Source organism: Morone saxatilis, unplaced genomic scaffold (assembly GCF_004916995.1).
Source record: "Morone saxatilis isolate NCDOM2014 unplaced genomic scaffold, NCSU_SB_2.0 Contig6, whole genome shotgun sequence".
Classification (NCBI taxonomy): Eukaryota; Metazoa; Chordata; class Actinopteri; family Moronidae; genus Morone; species Morone saxatilis.
The window spans coordinates 5485391-5503120 of record NW_023340206.1 but is presented as its reverse complement, the minus strand read 5'-3'; the positions used below and the strand labels follow the sequence as shown (position 1 = coordinate 5503120).

The following is a 17730-nucleotide window of genomic DNA, read 5'->3' as shown; positions in this document are numbered from 1 at the left end:
GATCTTACTATACTCCAAATAGCACCCTGCTGTTGTTGTATCAGTAACATGAAATTTTGTGATTGGTTGCGGTTGCCCCTCAAGTCTTGACTGTAGCTGTGTACAAATAATGACTATTGTCTTTGCTCTGCCGCTCGGTCCCTCCCTCCAGCCACATCCCCACTTCCTCAAACCACTGCCATTTTCTTCCTATATACCAGTTCGCCTTGAACTTCAGCACCTCTAGTCTGCCTTTGCGTGTAGCTGCCTATAAGCTACATCGCCTATAAATCACTGAAGGCTGCTGCTTCCTCCGTCTGCATTTGGGTCCTATCCCCTGTTGGCCTGCATAACCGGCTGTGATACCTGTTTGTGTATAAAAACCTGGTTAGAAATATCTCCAAAAGCGGGTGTATATCCATCCTTTAATGTTACAAATAGGGAATTCACTTTTATTTTAAATACTACAAAATATTAATTACAATTCTATTTAGTGATATCAGTTTTTTTGGTAAAAGTGGAGAAATGATTGGGGTGGAAACAATTTAATGACCCTGTATTTGACACCACTTCAAACCAGCACCAAGTAAAAAATAACTTGTAGCTTAATCTGAAGTCACTCCACCTGTGACCTCGAGACAATCTTGACAAACAAGTGTTGTTGCAGTGAGCTACACAGTCTCCACAACCTTGTTTATCACTCTGTCACTTTAGGACGCCTGTAATCATTTAACATCAGAGTCTGTACTTTCTACACTGACCCAGACTTCAGGTCTAGATAGGACTGTGCCATTTTGGGGAGGGGATCCTCATTCACCTCCCTCCTACAGACTTGGTTTGGCTGTTAAAGTGAGAGTCTGACTGTGTTGGGAGTGTAATGCTGAATGTAGCAGTCTCGCAATACCAGACAATCAGAGATCTCAGCGCCAACCGATCGTCTGGGGATTTATAAATGCAAAGCAGTTGCTCGAACGGCGAAGAGAACAGCTACTAACAAAGTACACCCCCTTATTAAAAGGACACACATTACCAAAAACAACGCTCTCCCCCCCAGTCTCCTCTGCAGTGAAACAAACTGATCTAGAGAATCACTGTGTAACACAGAGATAGCTTTTTCACTTATTGAGAGACTAACTTGTGAGCCTGCACCTTGATTTCTCCCAAACCTCGTTATCACTGAGTAAAAGGAATAGACCGATGTGACAACTTTGTCACAATAAGTTACAATGGCAGAAGAAACAGTTGTCATTACCACCCACTGCAATGATATCGTTGTGATCTTGACTACACATTTACTGCTACTCCACATAACAAAATTAGGTTATTATTCTTAAAATTATAGTGTTACAACCTTTAGGACTAGTTTTATGATTGACGCAATAGGAGAAATAAAAAGAGATGGGATAAGATGCTCTCGTGTACATCCAGTAAAAGAAAGAAAACAGTTCAGAGTGCTTTAGTTGGAGGTGGAGATAGCTAAGAAAAACCAAGGCGAATGCGGCCAAAAGCATTAAATAAATGGGTGTTAAAAGACAGAATAGTGCAATCACCAAGTTCATATTCAGTTTCAATTAACTCCCAACCCTGTTTGTCTGCTACAAAATAAATGAATTAATGTATACATACAAGTACGTCTTTTGTATATTATTATATATGATCTATTTGAATACCCTCGAGTCAGACAGTTGAGAAACATTTTAAGCTATTCACAGCTTCCCCTCAGATGCTGAGGACGTCCAACATGGCCGGCAGAAGGTCAGTGCATCAGCTGGAAATCCTCTATAGAATGTAAACAAGGTGCACTGATACTTCAATGATAAGGTCAGACAGTGAGAACTCTTTGGGAGCCATTTGCAATTCCTTCGCTGATATGACATGAAGGAAAAGAATATATTGGCATTCTAGAGACTATTATGTGAGACTGTCTCAGAGCGATCCTGTTTGGTGAGAAGCTGATCTAGGTTTAAAAAAGAGAAAGTGTGCAATTCTAGGAGGATTTTCTCCAGAGGACATCTTCATCTTTAGCAAAAGTTTGTAAAGGTGACACAACAAGAGATACATTGTTTAGAGTGTTTTCAACTCAACCCTAACATCACGATTTCGTACACAGTGTCACTCACTTTCTGATTTTTCTGACCTTTTCCGAAAGCAGACAGACGAGACCTGACCTCCTAATACATCTGTCACCAGGATCCCCATCATTACGGCCTGCCCTGCGTGACCTTTGGAGGATAATAGGGAGACACGGTGACGCACCCCAAACCACAAAGTGTTACATGTTACATGCCTGGCGCAGATGAACCTTCACGGCAATCCTCAAATGGGATTTTGTGCTTCCATTGGGTCCTTTTGGGGACAACACCTACAAGACAAGGCACTGAAGCAGGTCCATTATTCATGGACATTATGCAAAACAATGAAGGCGAGAGTTGGGAGATATCAGACTGAAATTAACTACGGTGGCTTGCATTATTCCCATGGGGATCCATTTCAAAGTCAGAAGACGAGGGTGTTAAGGAGAGAGTCCATTACTCACGGCTACTGACGAAAAACAATAAGGCAAAGACCTGTAGGTGAGATAATCAAGGGGGACTTGGGTATTGTATATTCTCTGCTGGGAGAATCCTACATAAAAAGTCAGAGACTGGGTGTTGCAAGTTCATTATTTAGGGTATAAATATTTTATTTTAGGTCTTAAAATATTCAGAATGTGATAAACTATTTCCCTCCTGTCCCTGACTAAGTTTCACACAGCAGGCGATAGGTACAGGAAGTGCTAGGAAATCCTCTCACGATCAAAAATTAATCATTTCTCGTGTGTGTGTGAATCCGATTCATTATTATGAAAAAAGACAACGGTGCAGATGACAATCTTGGATGCGTATGGTGGAATAATATAATTTCACATAAAAATCCTAAAATAAACACAACCTAAAAGATATGATTTTCCTTCCTTTATTCACACTGGACATCAGCAGATTTACTTCCTGTTATAGGAAGGTAAAAATCAACAAATTTGGCCCTGCTGTCTTCGGGAATGCAAATACCACTCAGAATCTGATAACATGAAATCCATTATTAAAGCCGACGGATGTTGACAGCAAAGCACGTCTGACTGAAATTAATTAGCCTGACTTGAACAGCGTTGGAACAAATAGAGTCCTCCTTATCCAGCCTCATCATTTTTGCATAGAGGAGGATCGCTCCTCAGCAATTACAGACGTCACTCAGCCACATTTTCCACATCCATGTACCAAAACATGTTTCCCAAGAGGGCGGCTATACTATCTTTATAACTTTAGTGGGAGCTTGATTGAAATCTTTACAGTTACTGAGCCAGAAATGTTGTTCTTGCCTGAAAGTTTCAGACTACAAACTTAAAATGAGTCATCGGTTGTTCACCGACCGCTGATTCCTTCATTCATTACCTGATGTTAGGTCAGGTCAGGAAAAAAAATTAAAGTTAATGAAAAAGCAGAAACCTAAAAAAAAGTAAAAAACAAAATTGAATGAGCAATTATTTCCAATCACTCACTTTCTCTACTGAATGCTGCTTAAAAAAGGTCTAGTGTGGAAAATTTAAGAGGATATCATTTTCATTGGAATATAACTATGAAAATAAGACACATGCCTTCAGTAGAACTGCCATGTTTCCACGGTAGCCCAGAACGGACAAACCAAACACTGTGCATTTGTGGTTTTTTGGGGCGTTTCATGGTTACCAGAGTACACAAAAGGAGGGTGAGGTGAGGGAGTTGCAATCTGCTAAATGTGTCACTTAAACTAAAAGGCTCAGTGCGTAGATTTTATTTCCAGGTGATTAGACACTAATGAAAACATACCTATGATATTCCATTCCTGCCAAGAGATCCTCCTAAATGTTAAACACTGGACACTAAAACATACTTTCAACATTAAATACATTCAGTGATGTGTTGTTTTTTTATTTAAGTAAAATGCAAATGTCCTTAAAATACTCAATTTTTGCAATATCTGCACATGGCAACTATGATTGCATCAGTAATAATTATCCAATAATAAAACGCAGAATGAGCATTTTTACTCTGGATGCTTTTAGCTGAAAACACGTTTATAACTATGCAGGACTTTTGCAGGTAGTGGAGGGTTTTTACACTTCAGTAAAAAAGAATCTGAGCTCTTCCACCATCACTGGTGTTACATGCTTTTCTCTTATGCTAGTTTTCTTAATGAACTTACCATCAAAAAAAAGTCGGTGCAGCCTGCCATGAATATTTCACCATTACAACTGACTCATAATGGACTCTACTCTGCTTCATTGCTGATCAAGTAGAATCCAGTGAGCTCTTGCACTTTATCATATTAGGCTTTGCAGTGAAGGGAATCTTAAACTTAAGCACAGATCACTGACTAATGTATTTCTTCAGGCAAAACCGATGCCGCATAGTTGGTATAAATATTTATAAGTGAAATATTTATATCTCTCAGACCTTGGGAAATTGGTGGCTGGACTACATTTTCAATCCCTCAAGAAGAAGAAGAAGAAAAAAGATAAACAGGAGGAGCGTTTGATTTCTCCGAGTCATATGTCCATTTCTGTGTTGCTTCATGTATTACTTCATTATCGTGAGCGATATTTAAATATGCAGTTTTATTCTCGGAGCTCTCTCATCCACACCGCCACTACAACCCCCCTCACCTCCCCAAATAAACACATTCACCCAGAATGCATCGCTGTTGCTTTTGTCCCGCAGGCAGCCTCACAGTGATGCTCCTTGTGTGTGACGGGCAGAAATAACGGTAAACACGACCATTCAACCACCGCTTAAGGGTGGCGATGAACTTCTGTCACATGTGTAATAAACAAAACTTGTGCGCTACCTGCGGATATGAGTGGCATTTTAAAGATTGCTTTTGTGTGTGTGTGTGTGTGTGTGCTCAGCTAATTTCATAAACATGCTTTCGTCTTGTACATAGGAATCAAATAAAAAAGACCTTTGAAAAGAAATAAAAGGAAGCGATTTGCATACCAGGGCTGTTCACTTGAAGTCAGTTTGTAAGGAAGGAAGAAAGACAAAATGAAAAACGACGCAAACTGCCGGCTGCGCTTCAGTGAGCATCTGGCTCCAGGTACATTTGACACCTGTGTTTCTTTGTCTAACTCTGAGACAAATGATTTGCTTTTGTTTGCAGGAGGTAGCGGTACAGGACCAAGCAGAGGCAGCAGTAGGGTCCATTCATCTGCCAGCAGTGCTGCTACTGGTCACACAGCAGGAGGATTGCACATAAATTTGGGTAAACTGTTTTGATGGAGAGTTAAAGAGTGAGGTATGGGGAGATACCTTGCTCAGACTGTGGGGGGCTTGCTGTGCTGGCTGTGGGTCTGTGAGATGAATCAATGGTGGTGAATTTGAAGATTTATACTTGGAATTTCACTTGATTTTATATTTAAATTTCAGACATTGGCTAAATTAACTTTATTATAGTGGGCAAAAATAACAGTTCTGTTTTGTAATCATTTTATAATTTTTTTAAGGCTCTTTCTTGCCTTTAATCAATAGTGACAGATGAAGAGTGACAGGAAAGAGGGGGGAGAGAGAAAGAAGGGATGACGTTGGAGGTTGGAGTTGAACCAATGGTCGCTGCAGCAAGGACTCAATCTTGGTATAGGTGGTGTCAGCTCTTACCAGGTCAGCCATTCGGGTGCCCCTAATGTGTTAACCTAACGCCATCACTCCCTGCTCTCCTTTTTCACAGGTGGGAAAAGAATTGGGTCTTTGGCCTCGACATTTGAAAAGGACCAAAGGCTCAGCGAAGCCCCCCTACAAATGTAATAAAACACGATAGAGAAGAGAATGGAAAGACACAAAAAAGGGAACGTTGTGACGATGAATGATAAAAAAAAGAGGAAGTAGCGAACAGAAAAGATAGGAAAGAGAAAAGGGTTTGTGTACACTGTGTGTGTGTGTGTGTTTAAAAGATTAGTCTAAAATGCGGTATTAAAACCAAACCTACACCCTTGAATAATAAAATTAAAGCAGCGATACTACTATCAGCAGTAGTAGGCGGATTTTAAAGTCCTTCGCTTTAAGGCACAACAGGCACCTTTTCTTCTTTATCTCAAACAACCAACATGCCCTTAAACATATTTTGATACCTCCAGTTTTTTTTCCTCAGTGTCTTTGAATAGGTGATTTTTTTTTCTTTTTCAAGGCTTTAGGACTCGTCCATCAGACACATACTGCTCATAACTAATTTAGATGCAGAGTTTCACTTCAAACACTAAATTCCTGTATACATTGAGTCTGAGAGGAAAAAACAAGCAGAGGAGGAGAAGGAAAAAAGGGGAATTAGATCAGAGAGGGAACTGAAGAAGCTAAGGGAATTTCAAGTGACAAGGGGCAATAATGAGAATAGAAAGATTTAAGAGAACAAACAAAATATTCTAGTGACTGCGATGTCCGCTAATCAATATTGGCTGACTCTCAAAACCATATTCAAACAAGTCACTGTGCAGATTAAATCAACACATGCCGACATAATGCCGTAGTGGCTGGTTGTGCTTTGTTCCACCTGCCACATGCTGTATAGCAGCTCTGCTGATTGATATGTACCTGCATAAAAACACCCAGCTCCACCTGTTCTACTTAACGTATTTCCATACTCGGTGATGGCATCCAAAGCTTTGTTGCATTTGTGTCTCTCTTTATCTGCTCTTTTTCTGTAGATGAACATTCAGTGTAAAATTCACAGAGTGGGACGCAAACACAAGACACCACTTTTTTAAATCCCTTTACTCACATGGTGAAGTGTGTGTCACCATGGTTACCAATAAAGTCTACAAGCAAATATACAGTCTGTGCTCAGTTCATGATCCGATTTTGAATTCATGCTAAAAAAAAAAATCACATATCTGCTTTCATAAACTCATACTTTCACAAACGAGCCAATACCATCTTTTTCAGGTTTTAGTTTAGTCGTCACCAGAGCCTTTACACTACCTAAATGGACCAAACCAAAAGTGCAAACACAGCAGAGTTTGTCTGAGCCGACACAAACAGGTTAGGTGTCAAAGCAGCCTATTACACATGGGAAAGATTTTAGTTAGGGTAAATAAAGAGGTAAATATCAATTGCAGGTCTGTGAAGGGGAAAAATCGTCCAATTTCAATGCGATTTCCAGAAAGCGGGCTGCTATCCCGCCAGACATATGTGCGCATTTATGCAATAAAAGCTTTTATAGGCTCTAATTTATCGAACATAAGACATGCACCCTTTTAGATTTATCTGATGGCAACATGTTGGTCTCGTCTGAATAAGCACCCCTATCTTGCTAGGTTGAACCTAGCAACATTTCCATATCACTTTCAGGTCTGAAATGAATGCAGTATGATTAGCATAAAGCAACAGCTCAAGGTAAAATATACACTTATACATTAAAAAATTATCTGTTTAATAACTAAGACAATTTTAAAATTTTAATTTTAAAACTCTGAACACACATCATTCTGCACAGCGACGCCATTTCACTATAGACGTATTGTGGAGTGGAGGGAGACTTTAAAATTTAATTCCAGCTGCATGGATGAAAATAATGTCCAACAAATCTCTTTACATACAGCATGAAAGCGAGCAGTATCTAAACAAAAGTCCCAACTTAATATCCTGTTATTCACTGTTTGCAGTTGTCAGACTTCAAAAAATAAAACAAAAGATAAAAAAATAACAGGCAGCACAATTCCCTTCAATAATGAAACCAATGCAAAAATGTATCAGAGGATTCCCTATGTCATTTACATCATTAATTGTGTAAAAAGACAATGTAAAGCCTGTCTTTCATATCTGAAGTGCATTTGTTACTGTTTGATTAGATTAGATTTTAGATCATCTGTAAATTTCTACAATTAGACACTATTTTTGCAAAAAAAGTTTGAATCTAAAATCCTGCGGGTATGTTTTGCAAGCACAAGAAACAAGTGTAACAAGTGGAGCAATATTGGTGGAGGTTAGCCTCGTCTGAGTGCCCTCCAGTTTCAACAGGTGTCACCCCTTCAGAAAGGTCACGTATGACAGTTACGTAAGGAAAAATCTTTTTTAATTTTATTACTGTTTCCAGGCCACAGAGGTTCCTCATCTAGCTCAGACAATGTGATTAAGCACGGTGAATGCCATTTCATTTTTCTGAATTAACTCATGAGGCCGTCTTAATACTGTCTTGCTGCGAGAGGCGAAAAACAGCGACCTTCTGCACTGCAATCAGATAACCTTTTCTTATCTTTTTTTTTTTTTAGCCTCACTCTCTTCTCCAGCACCTAAATGAGTCACATCGTTGAAGGTCAAGCATGGAAAAAGCTACACACACACACACAAAAAAACACAAACTGGCCCACGCACACGCTTTTACCTGTACACCCATGCACCAAGACTGCATTAAAAGCCACTTTAAAGTGACGTTTGACATCTGGAAAAAGCACAAATTCTCTGTTATACACGAGTACAAAGAATTCTCGGCCCGAGCGGTCATTGTTCTATGAAACGAGTCAATGGCATGTTTAGCTCTGAGGCGGTTGTCACCTACACTGTTAAATCCACTCAAAAGTGAATGGAGAATTCACGGGCATGCGCCGTCTTTGCTGGTGAGGCTGGTAAACCGATTTTTATGCCATGTTCTCTATGAGTTCTTTATTTTCCTCAAACAGCGACAGGGTTCCTAAAATATCCCAATAATTGAAGGACACTCGCGGGGGCTGTATCGACTGAATAAGTGAGCTCCAAGCTCCTCATATTACAGTTCTTGAGGGTGTGGAGTGTCATCAAAGAAATATACTGACGTCCTACCAATCTTGATACTCAAGATGTGTTTTGTGTCCTGAATTGATTTGCACTTTCAGTGATGTTAAAATGTTCTAGAGGCGGATTGATTAAGAAATTGTCTCTGCTTTCTTTAGCTCGCTGAGAGCCGGCCCTACTGGTACTGAGGTTTCTCACTCGCCGTGCAGATTCTATTGAATCACTATCACAGCTATATGTCAAAACACAAGGGATCAAAAAAATCAATGTCAGACAGTACATATTACACAAACATATGTAGAGCGTAGTGTATCTGGCTATAGATCCGATAAAGATCAATGTAAAAACAGACCTCAGCTCTATTGAAATCCTCTGCTGGCTGTGAATGCGAGTAGACCTTCACCACAAATGGCACGATGATGTGTTTTTGCTCAGTGGCAGCAAGGTTTGTATGTCACTGTATAGATTTGGAGCTAAATGGTAATTTTACAGGCTGTAAATTTTTTAAAAATACACTCATCTGTGTCGAACTCCAAGATGGCAGAATACCTGAACACTACACATCAGTATAACGTTAATTCATTCGGATTTACCAGTAACATGGTAAACAAGACAGAAGGGGAAAAAGCGGTCTAAAGTCCATACGGTACGTGTCTGTTCCTTGATTTTTTTTATATTGCTTTAGTCCTTTAGGGTCCAGTAATCAAAATAATGAAAGGGTTTTCATTAAAATTAATCCCAGTTGTGAATATTATCATGTAAAGTTAGTTGCTTGCTGTCTTAATCTTCAGCTGCTGTAAAACGACGTTCACATTCAGTGTCATGGTGGCGGCACAGAGAAAAAAGTACGACCGTAAATTACCTGTTAGTTGTCAAATTTGCTGAACAAAACTCAAGAGAAGCAGCACAATTAGAGTATATTTCCATCTGTGCTGAGCAAGAGTTCGTGCTAAAGGAATTAAACGCCTGTCCCAAATAGACGCCTGTCCCAAATAAAGGCATATAATACAATACATATTGAAAAAAAGTGAAAAAAACAATAGTTATTCACAAATGTTCTGAATCCCTTATATGTAAACTTTTTATATAAAATATGAAAGACAGTAGGTAATAATTATTTAGAAAATGTTTTAAAGTTGGCACATTAACTATTTAAAAAGTAGGAAAAATGTAAAATGTATACCCTAAATGGGTAATGTGTCATTAAAAAATAAATGTCATATTTGGGGGGAAACAATTGCGAAAGTGTTATTTTAGATACATAAAATAGCAATTAATTTTCTAAAACATTTACATGTGCTTGCCCATTTAAGGGTTAACAGGCCACTGTGTCTGCACTCTTATAGCAACATTTGTTCTTCAATTCCTTAAAGGTTCATACTTTTACTTGAGATTACTTCTACACAAATCTCTTCTAATATTTATCTTTTTTTTTTATTTATAAGTACAATATTCACTTTCTTTTTGGTCTTCTCCAACTCCTGAGGGAAATAGCTGTCTCTTTATATCTTTCTTTTTTCCACCAGCTTTAACTTTGTCTCTCTGCACTGATGCTGGCAAATTAGTGTACAGTTGGTTTATCAGAGCTTTTTGTTTGTAGAAAACAGCTGCCTGTCTGCAGAGTGAATCAAAACAGTAAAGTTAAACAGCTGAAAGAGGCTAAAATGCCCCATAGAGCTGAAGAAAACTGCAGAGTCAGACAATCTCTGGGTTCATCATCACAAGAGACCTCTTTCACATACACATACGCCTGGAGCCAATCCCAGCTGACGTTGGGCATTAATGTGTAAGCATCACTTGTGCTGCAGCTGGTAACTGGGTGGCCAGTTTCAACTACTTTACATACTGGCAGGTAGCTTAATCCCTAACAATACATCATGTACTGTATTGGCTTCAAAACTGCAGTGGAGTATAAAGTAGCTGTAGTATCTGATGGTCTATACATTAATCGTACATTTTATTATAGGATTCAAATGATATTTTGTTAACAGTTCATGAGGTTCAGTGATGTTCTCAACACATCATCGCTACTCAATATACAACATAGCATAAAATGGAAATACTCAATTACCTCTAAATTGTACCCACATACAGTTACATTACACCAGTGGTTTGGTCACGGTGGGTTGTAGAGGGTCTCCAGCAAAAGGAGGAATAGCATATTTTAACTTCTACCATAAGGAAAGAAATAGGGATTTTGGTTTTGATAGATGTTATTTTATAGTGATCCTAGTTTGATCATTGATTATGAAGAGTTTATCTTCAAACCTAAAAATAAAATAGAAAAAATTTGTCTTTCATACAAAATCCTCCCAAATTGGGGGTCCATGATCTAATGTGCATCTATTGTGGGGGTCCTTGACATTAAAAAGTTTTGGAACCCCTGCCTTCCACCACTGGATGTGTGACATTTCCTTTACGGAATGGGGAGGAAGTTCATTTTTATACCCTTCACCCTGCAGTTTTGCGTACATACAATGTCTATCTCCAACATCTATTTTTGGCACAGCTACAAAAAGCCTGATTTTCTGGATAAACTAAGGTCAAATCAAATAACACCAAAGCGATATAAAAACTGACTGTATGCTGGAATCAAGCTGATTCTTTAACACTAAGATACTGCCAAGTAATCCATAAGAGATTTATAAACATTATCAGCAGGGCATAAAGCAAAAATGAGCAGTGAATATTGAACATGAAATGAAAGGAGAGGCAGAGGGAGGGAAACACAATGTTCCTTTTTAAGTCTAAGAGTCTGTTCTGAAGAGGGTCGGAGCCTTTGATGTATGTTCCTTGCATGTGTGTGCACGTGCGTGTATTTACGAATCACAGATAGATAAAGTCATGCAAGAGTGTGCGTGCGCGTGTCTGTGTTAGTGAATCTCCGTGTGCTCTTGTTTGTGTACCTTATAAGTAAGTGTTCCCACCACAAAAATAGCTTCATCTGTCTTTTTCAGAGCGGAGGGTTCAGGATGTCCTTCAATCTCTGTGGACTTAATTATTCAGTGAGTCCGTCCCCTGTTGCTGAGGGTGCACGCTTTCTTTCACTCTGTCGAGGTTTAAGTGCATGTACAGGTTGGGTCGGTTTGTTGGGAAAGCAAAATTACAGGGGATGAATAAATCAGGAATGAAATGCGAAAATCCCTGAGTCAAAAAGGTCCGGCGTGTTCTCAGCCACTCCCATTCATATTTGTAGCCACGATTTACACGGGTAGCCATGTTCTTCAAATGGGTGCATGCATTTAAAGTAAGAAATTCACTTCAAACGCAGCATTAAGAAAGCTTTTATGCAAAAACACACCTGTTTTATCAACCTTAATCACATAAGTGGAGATGCAGGATAAAGAGCATCCCATCACCGCTGATTGAGATGCCAGGAATTCAACCGATCTGCCAAAATTAGATTCAAGAAACGTCCTCCATTTAGAGGAAGCGAGAGTTGAAACTTAAGAGTGAGACATGATGAAATAAATGAATCAACAGCTGCTTTGTTCTTGGGCCAAGAAAGAAAAGGCGAAAGCATTTTTATGATCACGTTACTTTGCACTGCTTTAACGGACAGATAGCACTTATAAAAAATTAAATAAAATCAAGCCGGGATTTAAATTTCAGCTGTCCTCCCAGTTTCCATCCGAACCGGAACAAAGAAACAACTTATGAAAGTTCCAGTATACACTTTTGACTCTAGGTTATTACACTATTAAGAAAAAATTTAATTAAAAGTAATGAATAAATCAGATTAAGAGTCCCCAGTCACATAAGCACCTTTGTGTCCCTGTATTTGTGTGCTCAGTAGAGCTTTGAGCTAAAGGCTAACATTAGCATGCTAGCACACATTTCAACAGAATTTCCAGAAAATCAGTACAAGAAAAGTGCAAATGAATTTAAGTTTCCATCCACCACTGTTATGTGAATATTAAAAGTTGGTTCCTGGACATAAACAGCTGATGGCACCAATTCTCCAGTTAGGTGCCATTAAACCACTGCAGAAGACGAGGGGGCAACGAGATGAGGTAAATAAAAAGAGCTCAGAACGAACCTCAAACAAACAAAAAGGACTTGGAAAACTTGATGGAAGTAAAGAATGTTTGTTTAATGTATTAATGAGAAAGGTTACAGTGTCCTCGTAGCTCCACACAGATCTGATGTTTTACTCTACAGTCATCAAACCAAAAAAGTGTGGCCAGATGATGGCGCTAAATGAAAAGTGAAGGTGTCGCCTAAATCAAGTCATTAGGATTCATCCTCTGGAGAACATCTGCCCCGAATTTCATGGCAATCCATCCAGTAGCAATACATAGAACCGTGACAAAAAAAAAGACCTGATTTTGTGATTATTCTGAGAGAAAAAAAGCAGCATTATTAAGAAAAAAAAATAATTACAAACAACCAGTTCCCATGCTACTGTTGACCCACTACAACAGCCAACGAAACAGACTCTCAGAGTAATTATAGTGTTGTTTTGCTCTCCAGCCGTTGTGAGTGAACCGTAAACGTAATAAAAATGCACAGCAAATTTGCTGTGCCGCCGTGTGACCTGCTCCCTGTTTTGGGTCAGTAAAAAAACATCTTTGTAATGTGTATGCTGACTAATATATGTAGGATCTCTGTGCCAAGAAGACTGAGAGCTGTGCTAGATTGATGGCGTGCCAATGAGAATAATAATCTGTCCTCTCCATCTCTGACTCACTGTCCCTCTCTTTGTCTTTCTTCTTCTTTTAATTATGGGATGATAAATGTGCTCATTGTCAATATGTCTGGGACTCAAGTGTCAGCTAATTTGGTTAGCTCGTCTGTGCAAAGGACGACCTTGATTTCAAATCTGGATGAATGAGAATAATAAAAAAGGAAAATGGGGTTTTATCTTCGTCGTCGCGACAGCACAAAACTAAAAAAGCGCAAAAAAAGGGGGCTCGATAAGCAAGTGACAAAAGGCGAGGGAAAAGAAGCAGAAAAAAAAGTGTCTGGAGTCGCTCACTCAGAACTTGTACTTCAGTGGATTTATCAGTCCAAACAGTAAAGAGCACAAAAGGAAAGCTGTTCACATTCACACAAATGCACATAGACAGTTCTGCATGTACACGCCGATTCTTTGTCTCTGACTTAGTCTGCAGAAAGACAAAAACACAGACTGTAAGATTACACACACACAGTACACACACAGTACACAACAGTAACACACACACAGCTGCTTTGGAATACTGCTCTGTCAACAAGGACGTCTTTTCTCCCATGGCTGGGGTCGACATCTTACAAAAGATTATTCATATAAACACATTCGTCTGGACTAATGTAGATGGCTGTCTGCTCTGGGTGTATCAATCCCTTTCCACTCTCCACACATGAGTTCAGACTGACATGTTAGGAGGAAGATAAAAACAAAAATATATCATATCATATAAATATGACACAAATAATATCATAAATATACCAACTATGTCATTTAATTATGGAGTTTCTAGAGGATAAAACAGACATTAAAGAGTAATTAGCTAAAGTAAAAATCAAGAGATCAAGAAGATCTCAGTCTGAGGGAGGAATCTTGGAAGCTTTGTGTGTTTACACAAAGTGGAAAACTAATTTGGAGACGCAGACGGAGAGGACATGAACTAATGTAACAAGCTTCAAATTTATATTAATAATAAAATATGTATTACATGGATGGTTAGTTTAGTTTTATAATATTTATTCATCAGATTCCAGACCAACAAAATAAAAATCAGCTGATTAATGAAAAAAGCCCTACAGATCTTTTCTGTTAGGGGGTGGAACAACAAAATCTGCTGTAGAAACTGTAGAGACAGTACAAAATAAATATTTTTTTTGTTTAACACATATCGGTCATGCCTTAATTGGTAGACAAACTTGACTGATAAAAATGTAAGAAAGTGCTTTCATTTGACACACAAATATCATATTAAATTATTTATCAGACTGGATGAAAGTATCTGTATAATATAAAGCCATTAGTCACTAGGGATCACTCATTTTATCCCATAAGAATACATTATACAATGGCTATTATGTTTAAGGAAATACTGGACCAAAGAATTAACATTTTCCATTTGGGAATCTATATCGGAACAATCCGGAGCGTGTGTGCATCAGGATGGGGAATGACAGGTAGTAATCATCTCCATGATACTTAGTCTGTCATTGGCCACTACACTCATTTACAATAAAAACTATAGGATCCATTGAACAATATGTAAACCTATTGCACAACATGTCACTACAATACATGCCATAATTAGCGTGGGTGTCTCATTGCATTCAGATGAGCTTTTTCTCGCGCGTGTGTCCACGCATACTGTCTGCTACTTTACAACACCGCTTTTCATGTACCTCACAAACTGTGGCCGTCAATAGCCATTTTAGCTCTGAGAAGAGAACACCTTTACATCGTTTATATTTTATTGAAGCACTACACGAAACATTGGGGTATGTAGGATGAAGACCAATCAAGCTTCGAGACATTTCCAGTGAAAGCCCTTTCTTTTAAAAATAGATATAGTAAGTTTTCATTGTAAACGTGATATAAAAAAAGGAAAAAAAGCTGAGCTGCTGAACTGTCACACAGCCACAAATAGCAGCGCTGCACTTCCACATAGGTGAAAATGATCTGCTTTGACATTTCAGTCAGATGTGAGCGGTGAAGAGTCTACACTGATGTTCAGAGGAAGTATTTCCTCTCTAGCCGATGGCAACAAGTGATGTCCACTGACTGCAGTGCATACAATACTGCAGATGTGCTGGTCTCCATTTACTAATAATTGCAATAGCAAATGTAATTTGTAAAAAAACAACAACATAATGCTGCCTTAATTATATTTTTTAAAAACATGATGAGGAAACTAAAGCAATTTATTTATGGTAATATTTTAGCGACTCAGCACTTGGTCAGAGGATAAATCTGATGTTAATCTATATTTTGTTTATTGCCAATAAAATTCCATGAAAACACTGAAACCAAGACTGTGTCTCTGAATACTCTCAGACTGCCCCAGCTTGTATATTGGCACTCTGAGTGAATTGGGTACTATCAATTGGCCACTGAAGATGTAAATCTTTAAAAATAATTGAAGTTCCTCCGTTAAATAAGAACTGAAAAAAAAACAAACAAACTGTTGATTACTGTAGTTCTTTCACAAAGTTTACTGTTACTGTAACATTACTGTTTGGGACTATTTCCATCTGATTAATATTTGAGCACCACACCTTAGGGTCTGGGCAACTGGGATTTTTCCCTGTTTTCTGACATAGACTAAACGATTGATTAATAGAATAAGTATTGGATAGACAATAGAAATAATAATTACATGTGGTAGTCTTTAGGGTTGAAGCTGATATTTCAATTACATATATTCTCAATTCCTTAACAGATTATTCCTAAAACCAGCTCTATATGTTTGTCAGTTTGCAGATAGCTTTTTAACAGCCTTCAGCCGATCATCAGGGGAGATAAAACCTCCTTTCTTTGACTGAGACACACATGTTATCTCTTAAACATCTTTCACGTGGCTCCTCCATTTCATTCCTCAGGTGGGTTTAGTATCATGTCTTTCACTTGGTTTCACACAGGCAGTCTATTTCATGGCCAGAGCAGGTGGTCCCATAATTTCTACGCCTGCCTGATGCACACTGGCAGGCTCAGTAACAGAGCGGCAAAATTCAAGACGCCACCCACTCACTGGCTCGAGCACAGACGACGAGAACATAGTGTCGATGTCAGAGTGCGTCCATCTTTGTCTGTCAATTTACCGGGCTGCGTTATCTGACTCTCCCAGCACCAGCTATAAAAGCCCGGCACTTTCGCTTGACTTTAATGCCGCTAATGCCGTTTAATCACTCAGCCATTCATCACAGTATGTCCTAAATTACTATCAGCTTCATTTGGCATTGCATCATCCCAGCCAGTGCCCATTACCGTTGCAGCAAATGAGGAAAGATAATGTGTTTTGTTCAAAAGGCGGATGGAGAAGCTTCCCCGAGTTTGGTCGCAGACTATGTAGTAGCAGCGGTGACAGTTGCTCTGTGTGTATATAATCAATACGGATCATGCATCTGATAGACCCCAGGGATTTGACCTGGTTTTTTCATGTGGAAGTGGCTCACACACACACACACGGATACACATCCATGAAGTTCAGAGGGAGCGAACAGGCTAAATGGAGGTTTCAGGCCGAATGATGGATTGGATTGAAGGAAAGGGAAGAATGCAGTGCTGTGTGAAAAAAAAAGGAAAATAGGCCACATTGAAGAAATCAGTTGTTTTCTCCGTGACACTGTAACATTTCCACAGAGAAATGAATAAAAAGGGGAAGAAACACAGAGACGGACAGAGAGAGGGAGATAAAAGAGTTGTGACTTTGCTCTAATTCCAGTCCAGTCATCCCCGGGGCGGCCGGGGATTCACATTCCACTGACCAGGGTCCATCGGCCCTGACAGGGTGAAGCCAATCAGCGCTTACACAGGAGGACAATCACTGGAATGTCACAGCGGGATCCTACTCTCCCCTGAAACAAAGTTCGGGCTCCCACAGCGAACCCAGCCAGGCCATGCCTCACTGACCTACTACAGGCTGCAAGAGTTTTTAATTCACAACTATATCACTCCGAGTGTGTGTGTGTGGAGTTTTCCTGTATTGGAGAAGCTGCACTCTCTTCCTCTCACATTTTAACTGAAAAAAACTCAACTCAATTTTAACCTAGCCAAAGAGTCTAGATGATTTGTAAAGATGGACGATTGCCGTACAACAGCACAATGTAAAAATGATAAGGTTTCCTCACTTAAAATAAATGAATAAACATAATTTGCATAGATAGTTGCAGTTATAAATAGAAACAAGGACATCTTGAAACAACACACAGTTCTGCAAACAGTTTCGAAACGGGTTTCTTTGAAACTGAGGATGCATTTCATCACAATGCATGTAATTTCAAGAGCTATTTCAATACGTACTTCTACTTTACTGTTCCTTTA

The 17730-nt window shown here is 39.0% G+C and overlaps 1 protein-coding gene across 1 annotated transcript in view; it reads right to left on the bottom strand.

The window, feature by feature from the left end:
* LOC118339970 (gamma-aminobutyric acid receptor subunit gamma-3-like) overlaps positions 1 to 17730 on the bottom strand; it is a 54984-nt gene that overhangs the window by 35107 nt on the left and 2147 nt on the right. The gene's annotated exons all lie outside the window — the stretch shown is intronic.